The following is a 12,720-nucleotide window of genomic DNA, read 5'->3' as shown; positions in this document are numbered from 1 at the left end:
AAAAATAAATATGTTAAAAATCTAATTTCAGGGCGGCGCCTGTGGCTCAAGGAGTAGGGCGCCGGTCCCATATGCCGGAGGTGGCGGGTTCAAACCCAGCCCCGGCCAAAAAAAAAAATCTCAAAAAAAAAAAAGGAGGTAAAAATCTAATTTCAGGGCGGCGCCTGGGGCTCAGTGAGTAGGGCGCCGGCCCCATATGCCGAGGGTGGCGGGTTCAAACCCAGCCCCGGCCAAACTGCAACAAAAAAATAGCCGGGCGTTGTGGCGGGCGCCTGTAGTCCCAGCTGCTCAGGAGGCTGAGGCAAGAGAATCTCTTAAGCCCAGGAGTTGGAGGTTGCTGTGAGCTGTGTGATGCCACGGCACTCTACCCGAGGGCGGTAAAGTGAGACTCTGTCTCTACAAAAAAAAAAAAAATCTAATTTAAGCCTATTAACAAAGTATATTTTTATACTTGGTGCATTATATCTACATCAAGTTTTTGTGTGTGTGTATGTGTTTTTTTTGCAGTTTTTGGCCATGACTGGGTTTGAACCTGCCACCTCCGGCATATGGGACCAGTGCCCTGCTCCTTTGAGCTACAGGTGCCACCCAACTCAAGTTTTAAAACTATAGGAATTCAGGTGGTGCCTGTGGCTCAAAGGGGTAGGGCACCAGCCCCATATGCCAGAGGTGACGGGTTCAAACCCAGCCCTGGCCAAAAACCGCAAAAAAAAAAAAAAAAAAAACTATAATAATTCACGTTGAATTTTAAATAAATGAATTGGAAGTCATGGGAAAGTGATATGTGTACAAACAGTATAGTTGTATCAGTAGCAAATGGGAAATTAAAATTGAGGTTAACTACTCAGAAGAAAAAATATCATTTTACCATAAGGACATTTTCACTAGATTGTTTATTGCAGCTCCATTGCAATTGCCAGGACGTGGAAACACCTAAGTGCCCATCAACTCAGGAATGGATTAACAAATTGTGGTATGTGCACACCATGGAATACTATTCAGCCATAAAAAGATGGTGACTTCACGTCTTTTGTAATACCCTGGATGGAGTTGAAACACATTCTTCTTAGCAAAGTATCATAAGAATGGAAAAACAAATATCCAGTGTACTCACTACTAATATGAAGCCAGTAGACCATCCAATGCATGCCCAAATAGGAGAAAAACTCATTTCAAATCAAGTTGGGGGGAGGGGTAACATGAGAGGGGCTGGGGGTTGGGGTGCTCTCACTGAATGGGCTTGGGGTGGGGGTGTTGGCAAACCTCGTGAGTGTGGGACAGAACCATAAGACGAACTCTACCTAACAAAATCAAATATTTTGACCTGGTTGCTTGTACCCTCACATTAACATGAAATAAATTGACTTAAAAAAAAGTTGAGGTCCTCCTTACCTGGCAGGGGAGATACCATGATCACGCAGGTGGGCTTTCCCAGGGCAAGCCTTATCTATTGCATTCTGGGAGTGCTGACCCCTGCGATTTTCCCAAATGTGGGAAACTCAACTACGTAATTTGTGGTAGTAAGGGACTGTGTTTGCGCTTTCCCCTGAATAAAAAAAAATTTAAAAAAAGTTGAAGTCAAATTCGAGAATGCCTTGAAATGATAAACAATCATTGGGGTTGGGGTTGGTGTAAAATATCATAAAAACCCACTTTGGGGGTGGTGCATATGGCTCAGTGAGTGGGGCGCTGGCCCCATATGCTGAGGGTGGCGGGTTTGAGCCCGGCCAAACTGCAACAAAAAAATAGTTGGGCGTTGTGGCAGGCGCCTGTGGTCCCAGCTGCTCGGGAGGCTGAGGCAAGAGAATTGCTTAAGCCCAGAAGTTGGAGGTTGCTGTGAGCCGTGTGCCGTCATGGCACTCTACCAGAGAGTGGTACAGTGAGACTCTGTCTCTACAAAACAAACAAACAAACAACAACAAAAAAAAACCCCTCACTTTGGTAGATTGCACAAATCATTCAGAATTATTTAGATGGCAAGGGCCCGGTCTGATGGCTCAGGCCTATAATCTTAGCACTTTGGGAGGCCCAGATAGGTGGATTACCTGAGCTCAGGAGTTCAACACCAGCCTGAGCAAGAGTGAGACCTCATCTCTACTGAAAATAGAAATACTAGCTGGATGTAGTGGGCCATGCTTATAGTCCCAGCTACTTGGGAGGCTGAGGCAAGAGGATTGTTTAAGCACAAGAGTTTGGGGTTGTTGTGAGCTATGATGACACCATGGCACTCTACCAAGCGCACCAGATTGAGACTCTGTCTCAAAAAAGTTAGATGAAAAGTAAGTAAGCAATAAAAATGTATGAGAAAGAGACAAGAGAACAGACCACGGATAAAATAGAAACAATTTGTAGGGAAGGGAAAAGGGGCAAGAAAAAAATCAGTTTAAAAGTCTATTCTGGGCGGCCTGTGGCTCAGTGGGTAGGGCGCCGGCCCCATATACCAAGCTTGGCAGGTTTGAACCCAGCCCCAGCCAAACTGCAATAAAAAAATAGCCGGGCGTTGTGGCGGGCGCCTGTAGTCCCAGCTACTTGGGAGGCTGAGGCAAGAGAATCGCTTAAGCCCAAGAGTTTGAGGCTGCTGTGAGCTGTGATGCCATAGTACTCTACTGAGGGCAACATAGTGAAACTGTCTCAAACTAAATAAATAAACAAATAAAAATTAAAAAAAAATTATTTTGGTTCATTTAAAAAATATCATTTCAGAAGTGAGCAGATCAAAAATAAAAACTCCTGGGTAGCGCCTGTGGCTCAGTGGGTAGGGCACCAACCCCATATACCGAGGGTGGTGGGTTTGAACCTGGCCCTGGCTAGCTAAAACAGCAGCGGCAACTGCAACAAAAAATAGCTGGCATTGTGGTGGGCGCCTGTAGTCCCAGCTACTCGGGAGGCTGAGGCAAGAGAATCACTTAAACCCAAGAGTTGGAGGTTGCTGGGAGCTGTGACGCCACAGCACTCTACGGAGGGCAACAGAGTGAAACTCAGTCTCAAAAAAGAAAGAAAGAATAGCCGGGCGTTGTGGCGGGCGCCTGTAGTCCCAGCTACTCGGAAGGCTGAGGCAAGAGAATCGCTTAAGCCCAGGAGTTGGAGGTTGCTGTGAGCTGTGTGAGGCCACGGCACTCTACCGAGGGCCATAAAGTGAGACTCTGTCTCTACAAAAAAAAAAAAAGAAAGAAAAGAAAAACTCCTTAAAGAGTTCAATGAATTTGTGTCAAAGTAAAAAAAAAAAAAAAATCCTTAAAGAATCGCAACAATGTCTCTACTTAAAATTTAACATATCAAAAGCCTAGTAAAAAAATCAAGAAAAAGCCAACAGTGACTTCAAGCCAAATGCACTGGGAGGATTTGCTCAATAAAGAATCTCGATATCGGGCGGCGCCTGTGGCTCAGTCGGTAGGGCGCCGGCCCCATATACCGAAGGTGGTGGGTTCAAGCCCGGCCCCGGCCAAACTGCAACCAAAAAATGGCTGGGCGTTGTGGCGGGCGCCTGTAGTCCCAGCTGCTCGGGAGGCTAAGGCAGGAGAATCGCTTGAGCCCAGGAGTTGGAGGTTGCTGTGAGCTGTGTGAGGCCACGGCACTCTACAGAGGGCCATAGAGTGAGACTCTGTCTCTACAAAAGAAAAAAAAGAATCTGGATATCTAGTTTTTTATAAAATCCTACAAAATTCCACTATATACTGTAAAAAAATCTTGAAATTATGCCCATGGGGATCCAAATTTTCTCAGCGTGGCACTGACAATCCATTATACACACCGATGAAAACCATACTGATTATATAGCATTAACTTTATTACTACAGATATATTACATTGTTGGTAGCACATGTATAACTAATGGTAATTTATGAATAAGATTTTTCTTTTTTGCATTTCAGAGTAAATTTATTAAAACAAATATATTGAAAATAGAGTACTAGTTTTTTGGTCATAAAAGAACTAGACTTTCTGTTTCAGTGCTATGTCTATTCTTTTGCAAGATATTGCAGAGATATGGTGCTTCTGAGAGCAGCAGTCCATGATGGTAGTTTTCATAGAAGCACTGTGTCCAGGGAAGGCTCATCTATACCCAGAGTGAATGTCTAATCCAGAAAGAACAAAATGCTGCTGCTTTCGTGTTAGAAATCGGTTCAATGTAATCAACCTGCCACGAGGTGCCTAGCTGATCACCTTGGATCAGTGCCACGCTAGAGACTCTGTGTTGGAAGTCAGCAGTGCTGTCCACTGACTGGAAGTCTGTATGGCCACATTGTTTGTAAGTTCATTGAGCAATGGAGAAAGAGGTCTTTACCAGATGTCAGTATCTTCATCTTTCCTCTCAGTACCTACCCTTCAGAATCATGAGCCAATAAACTTCTGCTCATCATAAATTACCCAGTCTAGGCCAGGCACGGTGGCTCGCACCTGTAATCCTAGCACTCCTGGAGGCTGAGACAAGCGGATTGCTTGAGTTCAGGAGTTCAAGACCAGCCTGAACAAGAGTGAGACCCCTGTCTCTAAAAACTAGTCGGTGTTAGTCACAGCTACTTGGCAGGCAAAGGTAAGGGGATTGCTTCAGCCCAAGAGTTTGAGATTGCTGTGAGATATAAGGCCACACATTCAACCCCAAGGTACCTGAGTGAGACTCTGTCTCCAAAACCAATTAATAATAATAATTAACTTAAAAAAATTAAAAAATATTTATAGCAGCACAAAATGGAGTAGGACAGTATCTTAGCATTTAAGTTACAGGATACCAAGGAGAAGAATGAACATTACCCAAGGACTTTGCTTTTTTTTCTATAGAGCAGGCTGGTGTGTTTTTGGTTGTACCCAGGATAGCTGGCTGTATCATGTCAGGTAGAGGTATGACCTTGCTGCTGTCTTTATCTAGAGATTAAGTATGGTTTAAGAGGATGGGTATGGATCCAAGTTGACAAGAAGTGGACTGTGATGATTTGTTTTATGTGTCGATCAGTCTAAGCTATGGTGCCCAGGAATTTGGTCGAACATCAGTTTAGATGTTACTGTGAGGTTATTTTTGAGATGTGATTAACATTTGAGTCAGTAAGCAGATTACTCTCCTTAATGTGGATGGTCCTCATGCAAGCCATGGAAGGCATTAAGAGAAAATGCTGAGGCCCCCCGAAAAGGAAGCAGTTCTGTGTCCACACTTCCTTCAGACTAAAGACCGCAACATCAACTTCTCCTGAAATTTCCAGCCCACTGGCCTGCCCTGCAAATCATGGACTTATGAGCCCTCACAACTGAGTGAGCTAATTCCTTAAAATAAATCTCTCTTTCAACATGTATGTACAAAATGTTTCTATTTCTCTGGAGAATTCTGATTAATACAAAAATGTTTGGCTTTGGGAGGAGGGGTCGTAATCATAGATCACATCATTAAGAAGAAATACATTATGGATATCTATGAAGATGCGATTTAAAAATGCAATTGAGGGCAGCGCCTGTGGCTCAGTGAGTAGGGTGCTGGCTCCATATGCCGAGGGTGGCGGGTTCAAACCCAGCCCCGGCCAAACTGCAACAAAAAAAATAGCCGGGCATTGTGGCGGGCGCCTGTAGTCCCAGCTGCTCGGGAGGCTGAGGCAAGAGAATCGCGTAAGCCCAAGAGTTAGAGGTTGCTGTGAGCCGTGTGATGCCACAGCACTCTACCGGAGGGTGGTACAGTGAGACTCTGTCTCTACAAAAAAAAAAAAAGCAATCGAGAGCAGTGCCTGTGGCTCAAAGGAGTAGGGCGCTAGCCCCATATGCTGGAGGTGGCGGGTTCAAACCCAGCCCTGGCCAGAAACTGCAAAAAAAAAAAAAAAAAACAAATTAAATAAATAAATAAAATAATAAAAATAGAAATGCAATCCAATTATTATAGACAAAAAACCTCCGTCACATTTGGTAAAATACAGAGTTCTTGAAATTAAGAAGATAAATCTAAGTTACTTGTACATAAAATTCACCTAGGATTCAAAGTTATAATTTGCAAACACTTGAGGTGAGACCGCATTTGTCTCCTATCCAGGTCCTAGCAGAGTAAGGGCCTCGCAGGTTATAGAGATATTACTCTTCAGATTGTGATCACCCACCTAGTGTTACTTCATTATGAATATGAAAGTATTTTAATTTTGATTGTTGGGAAAATTCTCCTGTCTAATTCACATGCTGCAAACTGTTAGTTGATTTCAGTGCATTCTATAAAACCCACCTACTTATCACATTCTAATGGTTTTCTTAATCACAGTCATTCACTGAGCAGATACTTATCGACTCCCCAGTGTGGGCCACTGCTCCTGTAAATGTCCCTGAGATAGGGGGGTTTTGTTCAGTGGTGGGTCTCCAGTAGACGCATCAGAATAGATGGAGTAGGACCACAACACATTTGTGATGAATTAATAGATGGAAAGAAGCATATCCTACCATTTGTGAGAGTTTAATGCATTCTCTCCCATGCTTCACACCCAAAGGTTGTTCAGAGATGCGTCTCAGTTGTGAAGATAAGTTCTTTAATAACTATTACAATAGTTGTGGCAACAGGCTTTTTAAAAAACTGTTTTTGTGGAAATAAAAAGAAATAAAATAAAAACTAGGACTATGTTTTATGAAAAGGCGTTGACATCTTAGATGAAAAGCCCAAGCTATCTTCACAGACTGACTTCAAAAGTTTCCTTTTTCATTGATTAGTGGTGAGGTAGAACATGCTTTTCTATGGAAACATGGTTCTGCCAGGGGTTTAAATTCTCAGAGTCGCCCTTCTGAAACCTACAACATCAGTAATAGTAACGTACTGGTGATAGAACGTAACTGGCAGGTGTGTATTTCTGTGGAAAATTATGGTGCATGCAGACGACAGAGACTACTAAATATACAGACTCGGGTGGTGAGTCTTGGAGTAATGTGGTTGGACTGAGGGAGAGAACTCAAACGCACCTGGACATGGGAGATAATAAATTCTTTTTTTTTCCTTGTCCTGCCACTACCTACCCCCTCAAAAAATTATTATTATTTTTTGAGACAATCTCACTTTGTCACCCTTGGTAGAGTGCCGTGGCAACATAGCTCACAGTAACCTCAAACTCCTGGGCTTAAGCGATTCTTTTGCCTCAGCCTCCAAAATAACTATAGGCACCTACCACAGCACGCAGCTATTTTTAGAGATGATGTCTCATTCTGGCTCAGGCTGGTTTCGAACCCGTGAGCTCAGGCGATCCACCTGCCACAGCCTCCCAAGTGCTGGGATTACAGGCGTGAGCCACCATACCCGCCCCCCCACCCCAAATATGGACTCAGTTAGGAGGGAAGAGGGTTACTATAAATGCAACCACTATTCAAGTGGAAAGAAGTAGCTACAAAGCCCAAAATAAGAAAGGAGAAGAGAAAATAAGAGTAGGGAAAACCCTAAGCAGAAAGAGGAGGCATTCCAGAGCCTTGCCATTCGTAGGTGGTTAGTTGACCATGTGTATATCAGTGACAAAGTGTACCAGAAAGCACCCAATATTAGTAATTTACTTAAAACTTAGTCTATAAGAAAGACAGGTTCTACATATAAGCTTTTGTTATTTTATAACAAAAGAATATGCTTAAGTAAAATAGCTTTCATAGAAGGAATTTAAAAATTTTTTATTAAATATCCCATATATATGGGATCTCTCTCATTCTCTTTCTTTCAAGACAGAGTCTTACTCTATTGCCCTGGGTAGAGTGCCGAGGCATCATAGCTCACAGCAACCTCAAACTCTTGGGCTTGAGCGATCCTCTTGCCTCAGAAGTCCTGAATAGCTGGGTCTACAGGCGTGTGCCACTGCCTCCAGTTAGTTTTTCTATTTTTAGTATAGACAGGATCTCAATTTCTCTCAAGCTGGTCTTGAACGCCTGAGTTCAACGATCCACCCGCCTCAGTCTCACAGAGTGCTAGGATTACCAGCATGAGCCACTGCTCTTGGCCTACATGGAATATCAAACACATGTCTGGCTGATACAAGGAATAATGTTGTTTTTTTTTTTGTTTTTTTTTTTTTTTTTTGTAGAGACAGAGTCTCACATACCGCCCTCAGGTAGAGTGCCGTGGCATCACACAGCTCACAGCAACCTCTAACTCTTGAGCTTACGCGATTCTCTTGCCTCAGCCTCCCGAGCAGCTGGGACTACAGGCGCCTGCCACAACGCCCGGCTATTTTTTTGTTGCAATTTGGCCGGGGCTGGGTTTGAACCCGCCACCCTCGGCATATGGGGCCGGCGCCCTACTCACTGAGCCACAGGCGCCGCCCTACAAGGAATAATGTTTATACACCTACCACTCAGTTTAAAAACTTGCACATTAATGAACTAAAAGTGCGTGAGGGTGAGGCAAGTGACAACTGCAGTCTCTCAGGTATTTGTATGTCTGGATCTGCATAATTATCCTGGGGAAACTGTTAAAACAAGACAAACAGGGTGGCAGTTGTGGCTCAAGGAGTAGGGAGCCACTCCCATATGCCAGAGGTGGCGGGTTCAAACCCGTCCTTGGCCAAAAACTGCAAAACAAACAAAAAAGACAAACAACTCAGGAGCATAGGCATTTAATCAAGCATGTTAAAAAATGAACATTCATAAATAATAGACTAAAGTATAACATTGATTGACCCTGTGAATGTTTTTAATAAAAACAGAGTTTTACGTGCATTTTTAAGCCCAAGAACTATTGCCAGAATGAGTGTTCTGGGATAGCACTATTTGTCAAGTCGCCCATGTTTACAAAGGCCTATTTCAAAAGCAGCAAAGGGTCTATTACTGTCCTGAAGATGATTCTTCTACTGAGGAAAGAGAACCATTATTTAGATCCATTCCCTTTCATGATGACATTTTTCTATCTTAGCTATATTTGAACATTAATGACCTCTAGACCTAGAATTTTATATAACGCTCACATTTTAACCAAAGGAGTCTGTTACTCCCCTGGATGTGCTTTAGTTTCCTGTTTCTGAGCTGTGGGGGATCTTAAAAATGTAGGAGTTAGGTAGGAAACTGAGTCCTGGATGCATTTAATAACATGTCCAGAATATTTTCTTGAAAAAGTTCTTTAGATGGATAGTGGTGATGGTTGTACAACAATGTGAATATACTTACTGCCACTGAATTATGAACTTAAAAATGGTCACAATGGAAAATTTTATGTTATGTATATTTTACAACAATAAAAAATAATGTAGGTTGGGCTTGGTGGCCCAAGTCTACAATCCTGGCACTCTGGGAGGCCAAGGCAGGAGGATTGCTTGAGGCTAGAAGTTCAAGACCAACAAGAGCAAGAGCGAGATTCCATCCCTACTAAAAACAGAAAAAGTAGCCGGGTGCTGTGGTGCTCACTTTTAATCCCAGAATAGGATTCTGTCTCAAAAAAAAAAGGGAGAGGGGCGGCGCCTGTGGCTCAAAGGGTTAGGGCGCTGGCCCCATACGCCAGAGGTGGCAGGTTCAAACCCAGCCCTGGCCAAAAACTGCAAAAAAAAAAAAAAAAAAAAGTCAGGGGCGGCGCCTGTGGCTCAGTGAGCAGGGCGCCGGCCCCATATGCCGAGGGTGGCGGGTTCAAACCCAGCCCCAGCCAAACTGCAACAACAACAAAAAATAGCTGGGCGTTGTGGCGGGCGCCTGTAGTCCCAGCTACTCGGGAGGCTGAGGCAGGAGAATCGCCTAAGCCCAGGAGTTGGAGGTTGCTGTGAGCTGTGTGAGGCCACGGCACTCTACCAAGGGCAATAAAGTGAAATTCTGTCTCTACAAAAAAAAAAAAGTCAAAAACAAACAGAAAAAGACACGAGACATGTGCAACTTGCACCAATTATGGGTTCAGATTCTGAACTGGAATCTGTCTCTATTCTAAGAGAAGCGCCATCAACCTACTTGTGATAACTTTTATTTTTGTTTTATTATTATTATTATTTTTTAAGATGAGGCCACACTCTGTCACCCAGGCTACAGTTTACTGCAGCCTGAGCTCACGTGATCCATCCAACTCTGCCTCCCAAGTATCTGGGACTATAAAGATACACTCTCATACTCTGCTAATTTTTCTTTAAATTTCATAGAAACAGAGTCTGGTTATATTGTCCAAGCTGATCTTAATCCTCCTACCTTGGCTTTCCAAAGTGCTGGGATTACAGGCTTATGTCACCCCCCTCAATCCCCATAAACTTTTATATTATTAGTAAGTATTCCTCAAGTACAAGACCCAAACAATGACAAGACGATTTTAGTTTGCATCCTCAATGTTTTAACCCTTCTCACGATGCCAAAGAGAGCATTAACACCTCCCACTGGCAATTCTCCCCTTTTTTTTAAAAAAAAAAAAAAAAACCACAGGGCTTTATTATTCCCATCACAAAGAACAGGCCTTCACAGGATGGGGGAGCAAGCTGTCAGCAGGGAAGAGGGCCCTATTTGCCAGCAATAAGTGGGTTCCGCAGGACCACAATGACTGTTCCCATGCAGGAACATCTTGGAGATGTAGCGATCTTTGTTGACTGGCTTAGACTTCTTCTTACCCTTGCCACTTTTGGGGACCTCAGTCCACATCTCCTTCACATTCTCCAGCACCATGTTGCAGTGTCTATCAAAGGCTTTCACCCGGCCCAGGAGTTTCTTGTTATTGCGGCAATTAATAAGCACTTGAGTGTTGTTCTTGACTGATTGTGTGAGCACAGAGAGTGGACCAGTGTTAAATTCTTCTTCCTTCTGCTTCTGTAGCTCCTCTGGGGTCATCTCACTCTTGGGCTTGTTAAGGAGGCTCATGGTGGTGGCTGTCCTCTCAAGTCACTTCCTTCTCCGTCTCCCCTTTTTTAACCAATAGGGAGGTTAAGTGGGATGAGGCCAACATCTGGTGTTGGGGATCCGTACCTGCATCTCAGTTCTTACAGGAGTATTCAACTGAGATGTGATTTTCACCATTGCGCTTAATGTATTAGATTCTACTTTTAATAGCTATCTAGAGGCTGGATGTGCTGGCTCATGCCTGTAATCCTAGCACTCTGGGAGGGCTAGGAGTGTGGATCACTTAAGCTCAGGAGTTCAAGACCAACCTGAACAGGAGTGAGACCCATCTCTACTAAAAACGGAAAAATTATGCAGGCGTTGTGGGCCGGCAGGCTGAGACTCTTGGTCTCAAGCAATCATCCTGCCTCAGCCTCCCGAGTAGTTGGGACTGTAAACACCTGCCACAACACCTGGTTAGTTTTTTTGTTTTTAGTAGAGATGGGTCTCACTCTTGCTCAGGATGGTCTCCAACTCCTGAAATCAAGAGATCCTCTTGCTTCAGCCTCCCAGAGTGCTAGAATTACAGGTTTGAGCCATCGCACCTGGCCTCTTTTTGTTATTTTTTACATAAATATTCATGATCTCTGCAAATAATGACAGTTTCATTTCTTCCTTAGCAGTCTTTATACCATTTTTTTCCTTTGCCACACTGACTAGAATCTCCTGCACAATTTTGAATACAAATGGTAATACTGTGCGTGCTACTTCCAATACTCTTTCCCAATCTCGGGGAAAGCTGTAAATGTTTCACTATCAAGTATGATGTTGGTTATAGGCTTTTTAAAATAAATACTTCTTCATAGTGGGGAGCTTCCCTCCTATTCTGTTTTTAAAAATACCCACAGTCCTATGTTTAGGTATAATTTGCATATAGCAAAGGGTGCAACTCAATACGTTTTGACAAAGCATTGTGAAAATGTAACCATCCCCTAAATCAATAATCATATCAGAATATTTCTTTATTCCAAAAAATTGTCTTTTTTCCAATCTGCACCCCCTATAACCACTGTATTAACTTTCACCATCATATATTCATTTTGCCTGCTCTTGTAATGTGTAAAAAACAGAATCATACACAACATACTCATGGGCGGCACCTGTAGCTCAAGGAGTAGGGCGCCGGTCCCATATGCCGGAGATGGCGGGTTCAAACCCAGCCCCGGCCAAAAACCACAAAAAAAAAAAAAAAAAAAAAAACACAACGTACTCATATGACTACTTCTGCTCAGCAGAATGCTTCTGAGATTCTTCCATGTTACATGTGTCAATAATCTGTTCCTTTTTATCAGCAGCAGCATTCCAGCAGGTGAAAGTGCCAGACCGTGTTCCTCCACAAACCCTGATGGAAATTGGTTTCCAGGTTTTGACTACTATGACTAAAACTCCTATTAACTTTCTCTACAATCTTTTTGGTGGACATATGTTTTCCTTTCCCCTACATAAATAAATACCTAGCCAAACTGTTGGGTAGAATTGTATATGCTTAACTTTAATGAAGAACTGCCACAGTTTTCAAAAATGGTTGTACAATCCTGCTACCAATAAATGAGAATTCCGTTTGCTCCACATTCCCCCAATACTTGGTATTGTTTAGCCTTTTACAATTTTAGACGTTCTAATAGATGTATAAGAAGGGGTTATCTATTTTGTGTGTGTGTGTGTGTGTGTGTGTGTTTTGAGACACAGTCTTACTGTGTCACCCTTGGTAGAGTGTCATGGCGTCACAGCTCACAGCAAACTCAACTCTTGGGCTTAAGGGATTCTCTTGCCTCGGTCTTCTGCGTAGCTGGGACTACAGGCACCCACCACACGCCCGGCTATTTTTTCTTGTTGCATTTGTCATTGTTTTACTTAGCAGGCCTGGACCAGGTTCAAACCTGCCAGCCTTGGTGCATATGGCCGATGTAGTAATCAGGTGCCGAAACACCAATTGTGGTTTTAATTTGAATTATTTCTTGA

General features: G+C 43.2%; 1 non-coding gene and 1 pseudogene across 1 annotated transcript; one reads left to right on the top strand and one right to left on the bottom strand.

Moving 5' to 3' along the window:
• Positions 1 to 1,384: 1,384 nt before the first annotated feature.
• LOC128564202 (U1 spliceosomal RNA) lies at positions 1,385 to 1,549 on the top strand. Its single transcript, XR_008374064.1, has one exon. It is a non-coding gene; the product is annotated as a U1 spliceosomal RNA (small nuclear RNA).
• An 8,767-nt stretch (positions 1,550 to 10,316) lies between these two features.
• On the bottom strand, positions 10,317 to 10,770 carry LOC128563770 (small nuclear ribonucleoprotein Sm D2-like; annotated as a pseudogene).
• Between the last annotated feature and the right edge of the window lie 1,950 nt (positions 10,771 to 12,720).

This window comes from Nycticebus coucang, chromosome 13 (genome assembly GCF_027406575.1).
Source record: "Nycticebus coucang isolate mNycCou1 chromosome 13, mNycCou1.pri, whole genome shotgun sequence".
Taxonomy (NCBI): Eukaryota; Metazoa; Chordata; class Mammalia; order Primates; family Lorisidae; genus Nycticebus; species Nycticebus coucang.
This window is presented reverse-complemented; position numbering and strand designations above follow the sequence as displayed.